The 20,855-nt window shown below is 42.0% G+C and overlaps 1 protein-coding gene across 1 annotated transcript in view; it reads right to left on the reverse strand.

Moving 5' to 3' along the window:
* TMEM247 (transmembrane protein 247) overlaps positions 1 to 20,855 on the reverse strand; it is a 139,000-nt gene that overhangs the window by 87,057 nt on the left and 31,088 nt on the right. The gene's annotated exons all lie outside the window — the stretch shown is intronic.

The following is a 20,855-nucleotide window of genomic DNA, read 5'->3' on the forward strand; positions in this document are numbered from 1 at the left end:
CTCAGGGATCAGATTATCATCTAGAATAGGTTAGCAAACCTCATTTTCTTCCATGACATTCTCATATTTTTCATCATCTGACAATTTGGCCTAGAATATTTTACATCAGTTCTGAGGCACTACAGATAAAGTTGTGTTCTTTTACCTGACAAATAATACTGAGATTCCCAAATCCAGGTAACTTCCTACATCAGTATTTCACGGAACACCGACAGATCTGTTTCATTAGGCCTACATTTTGGAGCTTCCTTAATTTCAGACTTTACTCTGTACTCATTAAAATTCTGACCATACTCCACCAAAGATAATTTCTTGAGGCCTGGGTCCAGCCCCACTTGCACTGGTGAAAAGGCGCAGCCTGGCTTCTCCCAGGACAGGTATTAGAACAATGCTGCCGAGCTGTCTAAGTTTGAAAGGTAGCTGAAAGATGAGAGTAGAAGGCTGTGCATGTTGTGTCTGACTTCTCTGAGTAAGCAGAGAAAGCCAATGAGTACCAACAACCACTGCAAAAGCACCACCAATTTGATTTTCCTGAAATTTTATACTAATTTTGCACAGCTGTAATTGACATAACAAGATTTGAGACAGCACAGTATTGCTGTCATGGTATTTAAAGGCAGCTTTTAGTCAGAGTAATTATATGGGACTTCAACAATATCCAGAGTTTCAGTAAGGAGTTGACGGTTGGGTTTTAAGAACTGTGAATGCATTTAAAATGGGAAAAGGCTTTTTTGAACACCTGACAGGAACTTCTGCAGTTATTCCAGGTATTAGAAATAAGCCCTGAATAAACATAAAAGTATTTGCAAAACCTGAGCTACTTTTGCTGCTCGTTTCACTGCAGTCAGTATATCAATCACTGAAGAATTAATGAAATTTTTGCTTCCAAGTGAATTGCTCCAGTTGCCCCCTTGGTTAGGTTCTGAATCATTGACAGAATCCAAGCAAAGCAAGCCAAGCAAAGGCCAGTCCTGAAAGATGAATGCAGTCTTTCTTCTGTTGGCTTTGGGCCATCACTAGAGAAGATGGTTTCTCCCATTGCTTATGCCTGTGTGACTTTCACAACTGCCAGCAGATCTGTTGGAATACAGGATACCTTCAGAGAATGACAATCAACTGACAAAATGTCATTTCTTCCTATGTATATGCTGGTTGGGTGATGTCTCACGTTCGAGGTAGTCCTACTTTCATCTTTATATCCACGTTCAATATCTGGCAAATCTCATTTCTTTGAATATTCAGGATATCTGTGTTCAGATGAGAGGATTTGCTAAAATTATCTCTGCCTAGAAAACTTAACATATACGCTGAGAAAGGAAGGAGATGGTAACATAGTTATTTGAGAAGCCATCTCCAGTGTTCTGATAACAGAGGTACCACGCATGCTGTTAACAATCGGACCTGTGCTCAAGCCTGAGATGCCATCACAGAGCTGACACCATGATTTATCGGGATACCTGCTTTTATTCTCCTCCTACCCTAGGAACACAATGACAGCTGTACTTAGAAATACCCCCACACTAATACTACTCACATTAAATGTCAGCCTAGTTACTCAGCCTGCTCCATCTCATACTATGTGGTCAGAACTGTCTCAGTATGACATTAGCATTTGAAATATGTTTCTCAGCTATCAACAATCCTCCTCCAAAAAAAGATAGTTATTACTTCAAAGAGAAAAAATCAGTTCTCAAGCCGTCAAGACTACATTTCTTCTTCTTCTTTTTTTTTTTTTTAATACACATCTGACATTTCTATAAATGTTTTGGGATGATGCTTTCCTCTTTATGACTAACTTTACTGAACATTAATAATACGTCTGTCTTGATATAAATATGTAGATGAGTCCCTTCTCCCAGGACATTACCATATAAACCAAGGTCAGATGATTCAGTTAAAAGCCCAAGTTGTTCCTGGCACAGCTCTACTTCTGTAAACGGAGCACATTACTTACTTACACTAGCAGACTTTTTTTTTTCTTGAAAAGGAAGTAAGAGCAGTGGATGCACAACAGTGCTTCTTAGTCTGGTGGGTGGAAGTTGATAATTCAGGACACATATATAAAGAGCAATTTAGGAGATGACGCTTCGTGTTTTAGAGAAGCAAGGCAAAAAAGAAGGCAAGAAAATCCTTACAGGACAAAGACACAAAAGAAGAAACAAGTCAAATACATGGACTGAATAAAGAAAGGAAGCTAACAAATAGCTTTAAATGGCAACTGCTCCTGAAAAACAAAGCAAATTAATATCACCAAGACTGAACTCTCTCATGGAGAAGCTCTAGGAACAAAGAACAACAGATGACTCAGAGAGGAGCGAAAGAGCAAAGAAATATTAACTGAGCATAGACACTCTTGATGTGAATGGCAGTCTCTGTCTTCACTCTGTATTTGTGTGTACTGCATGGGAAGGAAGCCAACATCGCACCATCAGAGGGCACGCATCCCCTTGGCAGGGTGTAACCCTGCTAACACCATGTCTCTCAGCTCCCTTCACATTCTCCTAGCAAGTTAGACATGTTCTAGGGAACATTTCCCTTTTGGGGGATTTGCACGTACTGAAAAACTTAACAAGCACCCCAAGAATATCCATCCAGCCTTCCCGGCTGGCTCCAGGTCTTCATACTTAGTCCTTAATATAACTCCTGCTGAGGTTTTCTACCAGCATGACTCATCTTCATCACCCAGGCTATCTGCCTCCCGTTCCCTGAAGGAAAATACCTACAGATTCTCTGTCAGCTAAAACCTCTAGAGAAACTGCCTAAGCACACTTGTTTTCCAAGAAGCAACTCTCAGAGTTTCCCCTTCAACACTTCCCTGAGGTACTTAACAGCTGTTCTTCTAATGTTAACTGGGACATCTCTAGCTGGTAAGGACTTGGCACCATTCTCCAGCTCCTCTGCTGCTGCTCCAAGCAGCCACCTCTTCAAATGGCAACATCATGCAACAGCAGGAAGGGGAAGAGGGGAAGGTCATATTATAGCCTATACAGCACAACTAAGGAACGATGCTGACCATCGTCACATAGTCAAGCTTCCTTTACTCCCCAGTTTTAAAGACAATGCTATAAGGAACTACAGTCTTAAATAATGAGGAAGAAAAGTGCTATACCATCCTAAAGTGACCTGCTGTAGTTGTCATTCTTGCTGCCAGATAAACTACATAATAACAGCAAAGAAAATGTATCATTCTGACATAAGGCTTGGCAAACTATTCTGGAGTGAGTCCAGAACGGCCAATGGGTTTGAACAGCCAGATGTAACAGCATGAAGAGACTGGTCTATACACACAAAGACACAACAAATTTCAGGGAAGTGTCTATCACTAACACAGTTACAAATATCCATATTATTGGGAGATGGAGCACATACAACACTGAATAGTCTCATATTCTGTGTCTCCAGTTAAATAGCAATTAGACTGTTCTGGAATGGATATGTAACTGGACAGGAACAGCCTACAGGAGACTTTTCGCCATTATTGAGCTCTCTGTAAAAGCACACTCCATTCCAAAGGGTGTGTCTGGGGCTCTGTGTGTGTGTGAATACTATGCCTAATTATAGCCTATATTGTCTAGGTGGACACATAATATATCATCAGTATCCAGAACCAGGCAACAGCATCACTAGATGTGGAAAGTTCATAAACTTACTCTTAGACACAATTTACTTCCCCTTGCCCCACCCCCAATGGAGAAGCTAAAGGAGTAATATCTCATCTAGAACACGAAAAGGAAATGGAAACCCAGAAAACCCTGCCTCAGTGAGAGAGCAGAGAACATCTGCTGCAGCACTGCGCTGCATGGCCACCAACTCACCAGGTGAACAGGATATTTGGTGTTTGCAGACAAGCTGAACATGAGTCAGCAATGTGCCTTCATGGGGGATGAGGGTCAACAGCGTACTAGGCTGCATTAGCAAAAGTGTAGACAGCAGGTCAAAGGAAGTGCTTAGCCTCTCCGTTCAGCACTTTTGAGATGACATCTGGAGTACTGAACCCAGTCTGAGCTCCCCAATAGACAAAAGACTGTCAAACTGAAGGATGTCCAGCAGGCATATCCTAAGATGACTAGGGGATTCAACACATGAATGAGAGACCTGGGTTTGTTCAGCCTACAGAAGAAAAGTCTATGGGGTGATCTACCTGCTATATTAACTACCTAATGGGCAGCATTTAGCTGAGCTTTAACCATCACTCTATGAAGGGAGTTACCTTCAGCCCACCAATTAATAACAGCTTGTTTCTGTGTGTGCCAGTGGCTCCATGCTGACCAGCTGCCTCACTTGCAGTGCTTGTTGCAGGGGCTGAGTTTGTGCTGGGAGCTGCACTTCTGGCTCCAGACGTGGGAGGATGTGGGTTGCTGATGTGTGAATGAGAGGGAGAGCGAGGTGTGAGATTTGAGGGTGGTGCAGGTTCGCATACTGAGCTGAGATGCCAATCTGTAGGAGTGAAGAAATACAGTGGGAGGCTATAAAAGAAGGCTGTCTTTTTCTGTGTGTATGCATTTTCTCTGATAGGAGTCAAACATACCCAGAAACTCAGTGTCTCATAAGCCATATTTTAAAATCTCATGGTTTTCAATCACCTACCATGGAGAAAGGGGAAGAAGAAAGTACATTTATGTTATTGTGAATATCAGAGAATCCAGTGACGACTTTGTAAATATTAGAAAAATGTCTTTGTCACTAGTACTGTGGCCATCAATGGTATGCCCTTCCTTTTACGTAAAGCATGGTATTCCCCAGAAATCAACTAACTGGGAATGATAATAAATCTTTTCTACCCACGATGGCTCTTGATTTTAGTGCCAGTTTGGTAATAAATGCCAGTTCATATCATAGATACATGACGTGCTAGCATTATACTTGAGTTTTCAGAAAGCAGAGGTGAGGTTAAAAGTTTTAAATCAATACATACCAGAACAAGGAGATATAATAGCTACTAGTATATGACCAGCAGGTTCTATGCTGGCAGTCGTAACAGGAGATAAAAAAGAAAATAGAAGGGAAGAGATTTTGAAGCAGAGTCACAGCTGTTTCACACTCAATATCAGAAGGACGCTGAAATAGAAAAGAAGTGATGCTCAGAAGGAAATACCTATCAAAGAGAAAAGAACCTGTGCCAGCTCTTAAGAATGGATGATGGGTTCTCTATTAGCTCAGATAAGCTTGTTGCTATGAACAGTGTCAGAGGCCTTTCAGTCTTTATCTGTATGGTCTGATACTTTCCAAAAAGAGGAAAAAGCAATGTGACTAGGTCATTGGATTTACCTGTGAGTAACTCATTAGGATACTGTATGGAAAAACATCTTAAATGAACATTTGCCAAAGCTGATTAGAGAGCTTTTGCTGCCAAACAATACAGCTTTCGCTGGAAGACCTGGAACGGCTTTGAAGCATGAAGATCACAGAAGATGATATACAGCTGGCAAGGATGTGGTGGGATTCAGAAACAAACAAAAAAAGATAACCAAATGTAAAAGGTGTTTGAGGAGGAAATGGAAGAGGTATGTCAATAGTCAGCCCACAAATCAGTAAGCAAAGATGGGAAAAGGAAGCCTGGGCAGAACACAGAAGGAAGTATCATACCCAGCTCAGTAGTTAAATGCTTCTGCATTTTGCTAATGTCTCATTCCTTCAGAAAATACTCTTCAGAAATCCTCTTAGCCTGTTTTTAATTAGATCAGGGAATGTGCCAATAGTGCAAATGCATTCACAGACAATGCCAAAATGCTCCTTCTTGGGAAGCTCAGGTAGATGAGGTAGGTTATTAAAGTATGATGAGTTCTGCACTGAAGAAGGAAGGTTAAAAGTTCAGAAGAAAAAGAAATTAAAACTGAAAAAAATATATTCAGACTGCTGAGAATAATTTACTCCATGGATGACTTCAGTGTTTTTACCTACCCCCTAAGGAAAGTTAGCTCACTAAAGTGATCACCTGACACCTGACAAAGACTGTTCAAGACTTTATACCATCAGGTACTCATGTCCTCAGTCCCAGTTGCCTGTCAGAGCATCTAAACTCTAACTCCTGTCAACAGGGGCATAGTACATATTTTCCCTATTTTGTACAAAATAGAGCCATAAGAGCTGCCTCCCTCTTTGACAATCCTATTATCTACTAGTCCAGTGATAAGACTGCTCACCTGGTGAGATGTGGAGATCTAAATTCATATCTACACTCTAAATCAGGTGAAGGATTCAAACAAATTCAAATTCTACTTTGCGATTTTCTGAAAAATGTCACAGCTTGAAGCCCTCATCTCCAGCAAATGTGAATCCTAAGGGGAGAATGAAAACCTATCCCTGAAGAAACACAAGACAGTCTATTCCTCCCCTTAGCATTTCCAGATGGCTATCTTGAAGTATCAGGATAACAATCAGCAACTTTTAAATTCCATTGAGTTACTGCTGAATGCCATAGTTCCTAAGTCCCTCTCTGGGTTTTGTCCTTCATATATCTGCCTCAAAAATTTAGGGGACAGATTTCTAAAAGTATCAAGGCACCTAATGACATCTCTATGATCATGTGAAGGTTTAGTCAGTATCATTTTTCAAGAGTAAATAACCAGTTTAAGTGTTTGGCACTCATTAGCTAAAAAAATAGAGGTGCCAAAGTCACTAGCTGGGTATTTGCATCAGTACAGCTAAAGAAAAAAACATGGATCCTGTAGAGCTAATAGGCAAGCTTAAGAAGAAATACTATTAACTCGGTGTTTAACAGATGAAGATCTGACACAAAACTCTCAGAATTCAATTGATTTTTGTGGGTTGTTAGAGTTGACCTTAGGTTGTCCAAGCAGAAGAGAAACTCAGTGGAGGTCTGGACAATGAAACCAGAACAACTGAGTCTATTCTGTTTTTTAGCCACATGATCATCTAATGAGATTTACGACTGAGCTGATACAGTTCAATTTTTAAAAAGGTTGAAAAACCCCAAACAATATCACTGCTGTATTTAGCAGCCCTATGTAATTTACTGTCAGTCAAAAATGTAACACATGGTGGAGAGGCAAATAAGATTTATTTTTAAATCTTTGGAGAATGATTCAGTGACAGTAGGTCATTCCCCCTACAAAAGGCTACATTATTCTTTCTCCATAGCGAATTCTGTAGAAACTTCTTTGAAATGCTTTCATGCAATTTATCAGATTCTCTGCTGCCCTTTTTTTCAGGTAGTGAAGGTTATTGGGCACTTTCTTGCTCTTCCAATGCAGTATTGCATGACTTTCATATATATACACTTTGAGAAATTTTATCTAGGCTTTCTTTTATCATTGCTCATGACATTTTCACACAAATAGTTCTTAGCACCATTGTTAAACATGGGAGATGTCTGCATCCCTTGTTTTTCTTTGTATTTGTCACACAAAGTCAATTGAAACTACCTCTTTCCAATTGAAATTTTCCTTGACTGGACTCAATCCACTAGTGAAGCATTTGAACATTCTAAAGAGCATTGGCAATGTTTTTTGAATACTAAGGTATTTTTCCACAAAGACCGATACGCACTACTTTGAAGAGTCAGCACATCAAAGCCTGATCCAGTGACCACTGAAGTAAAGAGAAAGGTTTCCACCAAAAGCAGTGTATTTTGGCAGAGGTTCGTTTAAGTAATTGTCCTAATTTTGCCCATATTACATCAGTTTTGTTCTACTCGTTCAGCTGAAGTCTACAAGGATGTCATCAGTTCTGGTAAGATTTCACATTCTTGTTCTGGCATAGCTCTAATGTAGGTGATACACAAATGGGACATTCCCCGGAAACACTGTTTTCCATCTGAGTCCTGAAAACAGACTCTTTGTCCGGCTGGGACAGCAGTCATCTACACTGAACATCTAGCACCTGCTGTGTATGGTGTGCAAACCAGTGTCATCCAACCTGAGTCGGTAGCAGCAACCCCACATAGAATTATAGAATCGTTTTGGTTGGAAGAGACCTTTAAGATCATCAAGTCCAGCCATTAATCTAGCACTGCCAAGTTACCACTAGCCCATTTCCCTCAGCATTACATCTACACATTTTTTAAATACCTTCAGGGATGGTGACTCAACCACTTCCCTGGGCCGCCTGTTCCAATGCTTCTGTCTGCTGTTCTGGACACCTCCCACACACAAGCTTTTCTAGTACCTGCTTCTTATAATAAACTGACAGTATAAATGATCTCTTCTTTTTGATTTAATTTGATTCACTTAAGTCTGGCTTACAGCCTTCCCCTGTGGATAAAAGGGTTGGCCTATTTTGCCCTGCAATGGTTCCTTCACCTTTTCTTTCATTCTCATATATGCCAGATGCTGTAATTTATACTTCCTTAGGTTTCTTCCTCAACAGTGATTACTTCAGTGCATGCGTGGCAGGTGCTGCATTTAGAGATTTCAGTGATGCAATGTCACAGGAGATACACCTCCAGAAACATTAAGGGAATGTTCCAAAAATGTCTTCCACTGTGCAATCCTCCAAACAACTCCACTGTCTTTGGGACCTAACTAGATTTACAGACTCAAGACCTTCCAGTATCATGCTTCTTGCTAGCACACATTAATTACATAGAAAACTAAGTCTTGGTGGTTTTATCTTTGCATACCCCATCTATATGGAATAGGTATGTTCTGTATCCTGTGAGTCTTGCTGATACCAGTAATGTTAGTGTTTTAGAATGTGCCATGCTTCCTTACATGCTACTCAGTTTATTTGTGCCTTACTATGGTACTTCGTCTACATTCACGAAAAGAATTCCATGTACTTTGTCACTGTTTGATAAAAATATGACAGTGTCACTGTTGCTGAGATTCTATCCCTTGAACTGTTCTCCAGTTATAAACACCATGTATCTTGTGTTTTTCTGCATACTTGTAAGGTTTATTTGTGAAATTGTGAAAACCATTTTGCACTTCATATTTTCCATATTTTCTCATGTGCATGAAATTCTTGTTGCTGTGCATGAGGCAGCTCACATCTACTGTAAGCCTTCTGTCTCTATGGCCTTATATGATTTCTGTCTTGTAATGATGGATATGGCTGGCACCTACCAGCTGTTTCCTTATCCCTTTCTTCATGGTGAGTTTGACTGATGGTTATATTCATGTTTCTATTATATGTACATTGTGATGGTGCTACTAAGTACTTTCATCTGCTCTTCTGAAATGGCTTTGACACTATTTTTTTCCCTCTTTTAATAGTGTTTTCTGTATTTCTTTTGGACACCCATGAAATTATCCAGCAGCAACTACATCTGTCAAAGTCCAAGCTTTTATACCTTTCCCTGCAGAAAACAACAGGCTTTCAGTAATTTGAACACCCTCATCAGTTCTTTCTATCTGCTTTTGTGCGTTTACTGGTGTAGACTCATGCTCTTCCATGATGTCTTTTTGCCCAACATCTATTACAACAGAAAATTGCCTGTCTGTCAGGTATTTTCCTGCCTCGGTTCCTGTGAAGAACAGTTCTCATAATTACTTCTTCTTTGTTCAGTTCTCAATGTATATTTCGCTTCATATTCTGCAAAAGGGAGCACAGTTCATGTTTTCTTCTTTTGATGTTCTCTTGATTAAAACTGTTCATAAGAATTGGAGACTCTAGGATGGGGCAAAATAACCAGGTATTTCAAAAGTACATTTGTGCTAACTGTTCAGTTCACAGGGAGGAGAGAAACGGCATGAAGGAATCGATACCTTAGAAACACTTTGGAAACTCAAAAACATTCGCCATCTATCTAATCGTGACAACACTTTAGTGTTTGCTGCAGGTCTGTTATTTTAATCTGACTAAGACTCAAACTTCTTCCCATTTTCCCTTCTTTCTTCTTCTCGTCTTGTCAGGGATGACAGCATACTCTTCCTACTCACTAAGCATAAGCAGGGCACCATCTTTCCTCATCCCCCTTCCCAGACTGCCTTATATCTTGGCTCTGTTTAAATCTTATCACTCCTTCCTCCACAGCTTTGCAAAGCCCATCGTGTTTTGCCTGAGAGACTGCTGAAGTGTTTGTCGATGGACTGATAATCTTGTTGCTTGACTACTGTCACCTCCACTTTTCCAGCTCTGTTGCCTCCAGTCCTTTAGCCACTCACATTTATACCAAATGCTACTGCTATTTCCTACTTCACCTTTTGCTTTTGTATCCAGTTCCACTTTGCTTTCTTTTTACCATCTTACTACTTTAAACATAACCTTCTTTCTTAAGGCTTTAAAGACTGCTATGAGGTAACATCGCTATGATAATTAGGTCTCCTTTGATACAAAAATGACAACTCCAGCCCGTGTTATTCTGCTAACAAACACCTCTGTGAATAACTTTCCCAGTCTCTCGATTGACACATGACATGATATGAAAATCCCTATCAGAACCCAGGAAAACTTCACCAGTGCTTTCTTCAACTTCCTTCTTAAGTCTTTTCTTCTCCGGGTCTTCCAGTTCACCATGAGTATTTTGGTGGATGAACTAAGACCACTCACTAGCATGCAGAATCACATGAATGAAACTGCATCTCCTCCACCAAAGAAGCCAGGAAACAGGTGGCATGCATGAGAGAAAACAGGAAAGATTGCTTATCAATCATGGCTTTAAATCAGGTCTTGGGTAAACCGCATCCTGACCTGGCTCTACTTCAGACTGCTATTACCAGGGAAACTCAATATCATCCAATTTTCCAGACTGAAAAGGCAAAGGGCTCCACAAGGGGACAACCCTGGTGCAGCAGGCAGGTGGCAAGGATGGCACAATGGCCAGAAAAGTCAGCACAGCTGCTCCCTGCACCTGACATTGGGCTTGGATGCGGGGTGCCAAGCTGACCTCAGACAGGCTTCACGGGGTCCTCTGCAGGGAGAATGAGAAGCCTGAGAGACAGAGGATGCTATTTATGAGCCCAGCATTAGTTTGTCTGATCTTGTACCTAACTTCTCAATGCGAAAAGTAATACTGTCTAGTTTCATGTTTACTCGCTCTTTTTTATGCAAACTTTGAACTATGACAGAATTTAACACCTGTGACAGGGAGAATTTACCTTTTCTCTTTGATCTTTTTTTAATGAAAGCCTTTGTCCAGGTTTCCTGCACTTACTTGCTAAACAAACAGATCTTCAGACAACATCCATCAGCTTACCTCAACTGACATCACTTTGAAAGGGCACAGAACAATGCAAGTTTACACATAATGATGAAAATACCCAACAGTCCTTTCTTTGAAACTTTATATGCAGCTCTAACTAGATACCTCCAGTTATAGTCAGTATGAAATTTTCTCTTCTGTGAACAATGAAAAATACTTTAAAGGTTTAGTCATGAGGATACGGGGCCTAGAAAACAGAAGGTCCAAAGCAGAAGAGTCCATGTGATGTAACAGGACTCAGAAGTGAAATAAGCTTCAAAAAATTAGGCTGGCTTTTTTTCTGCTTATAAGCACAAGTGACCTTTGATTTGAGAAAAGGAAGGTAGGCATGACATAGTCATCCTGCCAGACGCTTGTACCATCACTTAGAGCTCAGTCCCACATTGCTGGTTTGGCATTCGGCACAGATGACAGGGGAAGACATTTCAAGCAAGGTAAGGGACAAGAGCCTTTTAAATTGATAATTGAGTTTGTAAAAGTCAAAAGTCAATGAATTCGTTAACATTGACAAGCTCTACTCTATGCAGCTTAGAGATGCTAAAATATTCAGAAAAATGCAAAAACCACAATGTAAGAATGTAAAATACATCATAACTCCAGTTAAAAAATGCTGTAACATTAATAAGGTAAAATTTTATTATATTGAGAGGGCAGACATACTAATGACTCTGTTTTCTGTATGGCTGGTTACTGATATACCAGAATTGTAAAGGGAAGGCCTTGGGTTAAATCTGCACCCTGCACAACACCATGAAATAGATTTGTACTGATGACAAATTTGACTTCTATCTCATTCTCAGTTTTATTCACTGTGAGCCCTCTACATTTTCCATCTTGATGTCAGGAATCTGGGTCTCCAGTTTAGTTATTCTTATCTTATCCTTATCAGTAACAGAACAGGATAAAAGACAAAGCAGCAGAGAAACAAGCAGAAGCTTCTCTTTCACTCCTCAGCATGGCTTCCTCCTGATAAGCAGTGACTCCCTTTTTCCTGTAGCCCAGCAGAGCTGGAGAAAGCTTCCTCTTATGCATTACAATCTTCAGCTCTGACATTGGACTAAAAGAAGCAAGTCCTTTTTCCCTTCCTTGCCTGAAACTGTCACTCTTCCCAGATGCCTGCTTGCTCATTGGTGTCCTCCAACAGGCAGCTTCACTACACAAAAATCTTCTGTATTTTCCTTTCCAGATAACTTGCTGTGCGATAACCTTGAAGGTACTGCCATACCCTCTGCAAGGAGGAACAGAGGCCCACAGCCCATTCTCTCCTACACTCCCTCTGGAGTGTTTACATGCAGCCACTCATCTTTCCAGAGTTTCTTGCTGTAAGTGCTTGCCTGGAGTGTATAGCTCCAAATTTCTTTGGTTGGAGAGGAATATAAGCAAGGCACAGCTAAGGTTGGAACCTATATTACAGAGGTCGCATTTTTTTCCGAGGCAAGGCAATACTCATTCAGTCAGCTCAAAAAATACCCTGCGACTGAATAAATTCTGAAGAAACTGAAGAGCAGATTAGAGGACCAAATACCAGGCAAGGGAAAACAAGCAGTTGTCATGGTTAATAGACACAAGGACAGCTCATAGGAAAAGAATAATGAGACATGGAGCATGATGTAAAAGAAACAGGCCAGATGGCAGTACAGCTGTGGGGAAACTCAGCTAGCTCTGAAATGAGTCTTCAGTTATTCAGACTGCTGACTGCAGTTCCAAGCCACTGACTGCAGAAAAAGCTCTGGTTGTCTCAAGAAAGTGGCAGTTTGTTAACAATTACACAATTGAGAGCAAAGCAGAGCAGGTGATGCTAAGAAATCTACTACGGCAGATCTGATGAAGAGTCGTACAAGAGTGTTCACAGCCTCTCTTTCTTCCAATAGCACAGATTCAGAGATATTTTAGAAAGCTGAGTTATAACTTAAACCTTAAGTAACAGAACAGCTAATAACTTTACTCTGTACAGGATTATCCAATTGACATCAGTTCCAGGAAGTCTTTTGAGGTCATGCAATTCCTCTCTGAATGACTCAATATGAAAATAGGAAAATGAATCCATGAAGTAGCGTTGTGAAATAGTTTTAATATGTAGCAGTATGGAATTTCTGTGACATCATTTATTTCATGAACACTTGTAGTCTACCAATGACAAAGACCACAAAGGAAAAACTTAATGCTAGTCTAATTCAAACTTCATGTGAATAATTCTCATCAGAATAATTCTTCATGGACACCAGAACTGTCATGTTAGATTCCTAGATCTCATGCTAGATTTTAAAGCAGCTACTAGATAACTAATATACAGCACGATGGTGTTCTCACAACAGTTAAATGGAGCAGCGTTTCAGTCTTGGAGCAGTGTGCTGAATGGAAGTTCCAGAAGTCTCTTTTGGGTGAGCGGGCTATGAACCAAGAACCAGTCTCCAAAGGAGTAAACAATAAGTAGCAGCGATGACCTCAAGTGACTTCCCATGCAGGTTCCTAGAAACTGTATTATTTGACTCGTCATCTGGGATTTAAAGAAAAATTCTGCAGCTGAACAGAATACTGCTGTTCTTGTCTATGCTATTAGAGCAGAACGATAGCTTCGGGCATAAGAAAGGTGGAGTTCTGTGCCAGAATATTCAGGTATTTGGAGAACTTTTAGTGTACAACGTGAAACGCTAGCTGAATGCTTTGCCTAACTAAGCAATGCCATCAGTCTGCAATTCATTGGCACACTCTCATGCAGTTCTAGTGGTTTTCAGTGGATCATGACAAGTGTCAGTGCCAAGTGCTTGTCCTTGAAATATTAATGACTGGATCAGGCTGTAATTCAGATGGGAGGTCAACTGTCCACCACTGTATGAGCAGTGCTGGGAAAGGCAGTAAGAATACATTAGATTTTCCCACCTGATTAAATTCACCGCTGTAGGAGGAAGCGAAATTAACAGAAAAGCAGGGGAGCAAACAATAGATCAGGGAAGAAAATACTAGGAAAGATCTGTTTAAAGGAAGACTGAAGCTCCCAGGTAAAGCCCCAATGCACTGCTGGGATCAACAGAGCATGGCAAGAGGTTATTCTGGGAGCTGAACCAGTTCACTGAGACACTCTTCATTATTTTTATACTGATTATAGCCAACTGAAGGGTATAAAAGGGATTACATGGCACGGCTGCCTAGAATAGCTGAGAACAAAACTAAGGAAGTCAGTTCTAGCCTCGTCTTTCTAATTCAGCCTGCACTAGACAAAAGCTCCACCATGAGCCTAGAATCCATTTAGAAAGAGAATATTCATATCTCTCTCCATTCATAAATCATACTACTCATTTTTAAAAGTTCTCTATGAGCCTCAGCTTGTGTCGCAGGCGGAGTGAATAACTTCACTTGTAAGAGAGAAGTAGTGAAATGTTTATTAACATAAAACATTGATTTATCAAAGTTAGTAGTGAATGCGACAGTGTTTTACGAGATTCGATGCCAGGGTACACTTGATTATTTACTGCATAGAGACCAGGGTCAGACAAGCTCTCAGGGAGACCCTCCCGTTGAGTCACATGGCTCATAAATGACCCCCTTGCTTTCTAAACTCCTTCTCAGAGAGGAGTCTAGGTGCAGCTGGATCCAATCCTAGTCCCAGACTTGGTCAACAGTTTATGTCTAAAGGATTATATATGCGCAATCAATCCTTATATCACTTAGCTAAGATTTCAAAGCTTAGCATGCTATTAGTCACTTACCAAGAATCTGTTGTGGCAAGGAATCTCTCAACCTCGAGAAGAACCTTAAGCGAGCGTCCCCACTCAAGGGGAGATCCTGTTGTGCAGCCCGCTGCCATGCAGGAGAGCTCAAAGAGCTCTTGGGCTGTCCGCTATTTATGGAGTAAGATAATTGACCTACAGTCATATTCTCATGGGAACAAGATACCTAGGTTCCCACTCCAGACAATGTTTTGGTTATGTTGCCAGCCATCTCCCACAGTTCAAGTGCAACTCATAACAACTCCCGCTGACGGCCATGGCTTGAGCAGGATCCGGGGCGGGGGGGAAAGGGGAAAAGGGGAGAGCACACTGCCACAGCTTGGCACCACTGTAAACCTATTTAGACTACACTAGTGTGGACTTTGGCTCAAAATAGGTAAGCAAAAAGAACAAATGTATATCAAAACCTCATTCTGCACTCCCAAACTCAAGTTGGTAAATAGAACCAGCCATAAATCCTGAAAATGTTCTTGGCTGTTTCTTTTTTATTAAACTTATCACCCATGCAAGTCTGGGTTATCAGCTAGACACACATGCTAATAAAAAGGAAGAACCCATACAGCAGCTAGAATGTGAATTAGGAATGTTATGCTTGATTTAGAGTTTGATGCAGAAAAAACAGATTTTACATCTGCATTACTGGCTGGATGCTTTTGCTTTGCAGCTAGGCTGGCATTCTTAACTTCAGGAAGAAGAAAGTTACTGCCATGCTGCAGTTCCAGTCCACTAGTTTGCTACTGCAAGGTGAAACCTAGATACCCACTGTTCAAGTGTATTATCCCTTTGCACCTTCAACTGTCTCTGTCACTCCCCTTGTGAAGTCTTTTTGGCTTCTAAGATCTCTACAATGTCTCTCTCTTTCCACCCCTTGCTGGACCATCCAGCTGTTCACTGTTTACTAAAATCTCTCTCTCATGGGTATAAGTGAGGATAAAAATAAATATTTAATAATCTGCAGATCTCTTAAAATCCTAGAAGAAAGACGAATGGTAGGCATGATTTCCTTGACAGACTCTGGTCTCCCCACATGGGTTGGTTTGTTTTTTTGAAAAAACTAAACCAAAAAAAGCCAAACCAAACCCAACCCAGATTATTTGCTTTATTGAGAGAATAACCCTGATTTCAACAGAAGGCCATCAAGAAGATTCCCAATGTATTGAAGATCTGTGTCTTGAAAGTATTTCTTACCAGGCATAAGATGAAATTCTAGCAGATCTAGAGGACCATGGATGGCAGTGAAAGAGCTCTGCCATTAGCTAAAGAGTGAAGAAGTAGGCTGCCAGTTGGTATGGCCTGTGGTCTCATTCCATCTTAGTCCTTTTTATGAACGTATCATCGCACAGACTTCTCATGAAACAATGCCACTGATGAGGGTTTGTCTTATCATCTCACTGAAAAAATTATGTTCTTACATGGAAACTGTGATCAGAGCTATCCTGTGGAAAGTTCTCAGTGTAGTCAATAACCACATTATTATCTACAATTATAAACTACCATTTTATAGCAATTTATAGCAATTATAAGCTACCTTTTTATTTGTGGTCCTATGAGTCCTATGACTTGTCACAAAGTTGCAGCTGAAACACAGCTCATGTTGAAATAAAGGATAGGCACCTTGCACTGAGCAGCATGCAGCAGCAAGGATTCTTAGCTATTTTCACGACTACAGACTTTTGGGGACACAGTAGAGTGAAGACACTGACAAAAGCCTAAACGTTTTGCCATAATAGAAAGCCAAATTTGTTTCTGGACAAACACCTGCCTGTTACCAAACAAATACCTTGGCTATTAGAAGAAATTCTTGTATGGTGAGATGTACAGAGGCTACTTCCTTTCTCTTTGCAGGGTAAAAGATTGAGAGGACCTGACCATACTTAAGCCAAGAGATTTCTATATGCACCTTGACAACTCAGAGGCAAGAACATTAACTGAAAGCTAAAGTCAGAACATGTGAAAAACATGCAGAAAAAACCCAACTCAGTTTCTCCAAACAGGTCTTCCTGGAGTCCCTTATCATCATGCCCTAGAGCACTGGTGAACTGTGACAGTTTTATAATTGTTTTCAAACACAGAACATTGTCCAGCCATTTAGACTGAGCTCTGAGATGACTATTTGTGCCGTATCAATCCATTAAAGGCTAAACTTAGATGCTGCAATAAACTGCAGTTGCAGGACCAGGGTTAGGCACAGGTCACTCTACACTTTCCTATATTCTTCAAATCTTGGGGGCAGAAAGGATCCAGTCTGGTCCCTGGCATTATTCAGAGCAGCCACATCTGCTTAAAATTAGACCCTGCTTTGCTGAGCCAGTGGCCTTCGTGGAACTGTCTTCTGTCCTACTTCCTACTCTAAGGGACATCACCTTTGTGGGTGAATAAGGGTTGATTATCTCTTCTCAATAGAGCACTTTTGTTTTTTTAGGGAACCCTGTTAATTATCCAAGTTTTATAGCTGCAGAGTCACGGCAGCTGAAGCAGATCCTGGAGTCAGGTCCTACACATTATTAAGGATTCCTTTCAGAACAGGAAACCAGCTTGCTACTCCTCCATTGTTAATTCACTTTCCTGGGTGATGAAATGAGCTAAATGGCAGGTGTTGACATGTGTAGTGGAAGTGTGCGTAGTAACAGGAAAACTGGATGAAAGCTGCTACAATAAAGGAGAGAAGAAATTAAAAGAAGGAGCAGTGCCATGTGGACAGGAAAGAATTAAGCAGCAGATTTAGGGTGACAGGCACGATGATGCTGTAAGAAAAGAGGAAACGACATGCTGTTCGGCATACATAAGTTATGCATAACCATAAAATGAGAATTGAAACAGCTTTCATTAGAGTGCCTATGAGGCCAAGCAATCCCTATGGGATATAAGGATAACAAAGCAGAAAAAATGACTGGCAATAATTTTTAAATATTTTTCACCTTTTCAAGTCAAATGATTTCGTATTTTCCAGACGCCACTTTTTTTGAGAGCTTACTTGGCCTCAGAGAGACAGGTGTATGTGTATAAAACCCATGTAATGGATAGTTACTAAATGCATGTGATACAAAACCATTTTGGTACCTATTTTTTATATTAGGACGCATTAGAAATAGGCTTTATTCTGCTCAAAATGCCTCCTTGCGCTCAGTGGAGTACACGACTTTCTGGGTGAAAATCACCTGTTCTGATGTGGAAACTGTGCATTTTCTAAAGATATTGGTAACAGTAAGCAGATTCTTTTCAGCCACATCTCCGCTTTTCCCGGTGAAATGTGAAGACCCGTTTTTCCTCATCCCGGGGGACTGGGGGGGTCGTCGGGGAGAGCAGCTGGTGGGCAGAGCCGAGGCATGGCACTACACCGAAAGCAGATGGGGAAGGCGGAAGGTTCCGGCAGCCGGAACGAAGGAGAGCAGCAGCCAGCGGCACACAGAGCCTGGTTTCACCGCCGTGCTGCCTGCCTCCGCGCCCCGCCGGCCGTCCCCGAGGCGCCATCGGGGGCGGGGGGTGCGGGCCCTGCGAGGCGGCCCGGCCTGGCGACGTGACCCGGGCGGCGGCGCGGCGCCGCGGGCGACCCCGCTACGTGCGGCTGCGGCCGCCGCTTCCTGCGGCCGCCGCACCGCCCCCCGGCCTACGTGAGCGCCGGCAGCCGCCCGCGCTGCGCCGCCGCCGGCGAGCTGTTAGCGGGCCCCAGGGGCCCCGGCCGCAAGGCGCTCCCCTCCCCGGCCGGTGCCTTCGCTTCCCGGGGCTGCCGGGTGGGAGCGAGGGGCGCAGGGAGGCAGCGGCACCGGCCTGGGGCCGGTCCGAGGTACTCGGTAGCGGCCCTGGCAGAAGCTGTGGGACTCCGCTGGCGAAATCTGTATTTGAGTGCGGGGGACCAGACTCACGTGGACCAGAACTGCGTGGTGCAGAGCCGGGCTGTGCTGTCCAGGCGCAAGGAGACGGGCATCCTGCAGGAAGAAATGGTGGCCTGTGGAGACCGAGATAATAGGAATGGGATGAATCCTAGTCCATACATTTAGGGATGAATAAGCACAGTTGATGTTACAAACTCGTCCATTTGGAAGTGAGTGAGAAGGAAGGATCCAGGCAGTGAGCTGCCACTCTGATGCAGCTGTGAAAAAAAATGTGATCCTAGGTATTTCCAGTATGAAACGCCACTGTAGAAGAGCATTCAGGAGAGCACAGCTGAGATGCTACAGGCAGTTCTGGTTCAGTCATGTGATTCTGGTCACTCACATTCACATACAGGTGAACTGGGACTAGCATACCTGCTGAGAAGACTTAAAAGAGAGATAAAGAGAATGGACAACCCGTAAACCTTTGCAAAACAAAGACTGAGAGCAGATATGATCACTTTGCATAAATACTTTGGGTGACTTAAGCCCCAGAAGGGCCAAGAACTATGTAAACTAAAGGTGAAGTGCTTGCACAAAAGAAATCAAGGTGTAAATGGGTCGCAAATACATTTTGATTGGAAATCAGGAGATTATTTTTTCCCCGTAGAGAGTGATAGCCTGCAACAGCCTTCCTATGGAAGTAGGAGGGGAAAAATACTGAATACTTAGCTAGCTAGAGCTCTGTCAGTTCGTGACAGAAATTATAAATATATTCGCAGTGGCACGGGAACTGGGCTTGAGCAGGGTGTCCTTTCCAATCTTCTTTTCTTAAATGGGCCAGGAGTGTCTAGATACCACAGTGATAAATCATGCAAATAAGTACATACATAAAAATAGTAGTGACATTTCTAATGTACTTATCCAGGGATCTCCAACGGCCATGCAAATGTGAATGCCAGATACGTATCTTTCACTGGGGAAAAGCTAGGCAGGTATTATTAGCTTCATGTTGAGCTGGGGAGACTGAAGTATAGAGAAGCTAAGTATCTGGCATGAGCCCATTCCACGGGTTTTATTTTCAGTGACTGCAAAGCTCCGTTGGGCAAACAGAAGCTCTGGAGTGCAAATGCCAATGAAGAAAGCTTTCCTAGAGCAACAAGCGAGAGCTACACCTGCCTGCTTTATGAACTGCTGCTTGCTTAATACTGGCTGAGGGCCCAGGCGAAGCTTACTGGGAGTGGCCTGTGTTGTACTGTAATACAGTGCCCTTTATATCCTGGGGATAACAGAAAATAATCAGAATCAGCTATGCCAGTACGAGCAGCCTGGAAGTGACTCTATATTTCACTTCAGGACATCACATTAACGGAAGAGTTCTCCCCCTGAGTGAAAAAGAAGAGTGTGACTGAAAAATAGGCCGTGTGAATAAGTGGCAGAACTGAAAGAAAGCCACAGTAACCCTAAGTTCTCTTCTAACCACAGTGAATGCAAGTCTTCATTTACATTCAACCAGCAGCAAAAAGGAAAAAGCCTGTTACTTTGCATCAGCCCTCCTTCACTGGCCCATACTTCCCAGCTATTTGTCCATGCCCTTAGCATATGCCTGTAAATACAGGCAGTTTGGCAAAAAAGCAGACACTTTCCTTTGCTAAACTTTGCCCAGAAAAAACAAACAACTGGCAAAACTCAGTGACAGGCTTTTAAGAATTTATCAAAGGAAAAGCGTGGGTCTACCTGTGTAGGCGCATACCTCATAACAAAGGTCAGCTTTCAGAATGCTCATCTGCAGTAAGGAAAAAGATGACCTCTGTCCCTGCTCTCACACAATCCGTTCTGTTCCACACTCCAACCCCATGGTCTCAGGCAAAGCTAAGACACTTACAAATCTTGTCACCTCGAAACCATCACTTTCCCATTATATCAGAGTTCTGGGTTGAAAACATTTGTATACAGCAAATAATACACCTGTCTATAATGGGTTCTCTGTTGTCTTCGTTTTTCCCCTGCAGGTTACTTTTCTGTTACTTAAATGCCCAGCTTCTTCCCTGACGCACTAGAAGAGCTGAGCAGAGCCCTAGCACCTTAACTTTCTAGCACTTCCAATACCTGCAGGACTCCACTTAGTGGGAAGCTGAACCAGACCTTTTCTACGATGCAGGGTAAACCTTGGGGTTTTTTATCCCAGTTCTTTAATTGATTTGCTACAGG

Source organism: Larus michahellis, chromosome 3, assembly GCF_964199755.1.
Source record: "Larus michahellis chromosome 3, bLarMic1.1, whole genome shotgun sequence".
In the NCBI taxonomy this organism is placed as follows: domain Eukaryota; kingdom Metazoa; phylum Chordata; class Aves; order Charadriiformes; family Laridae; genus Larus; species Larus michahellis.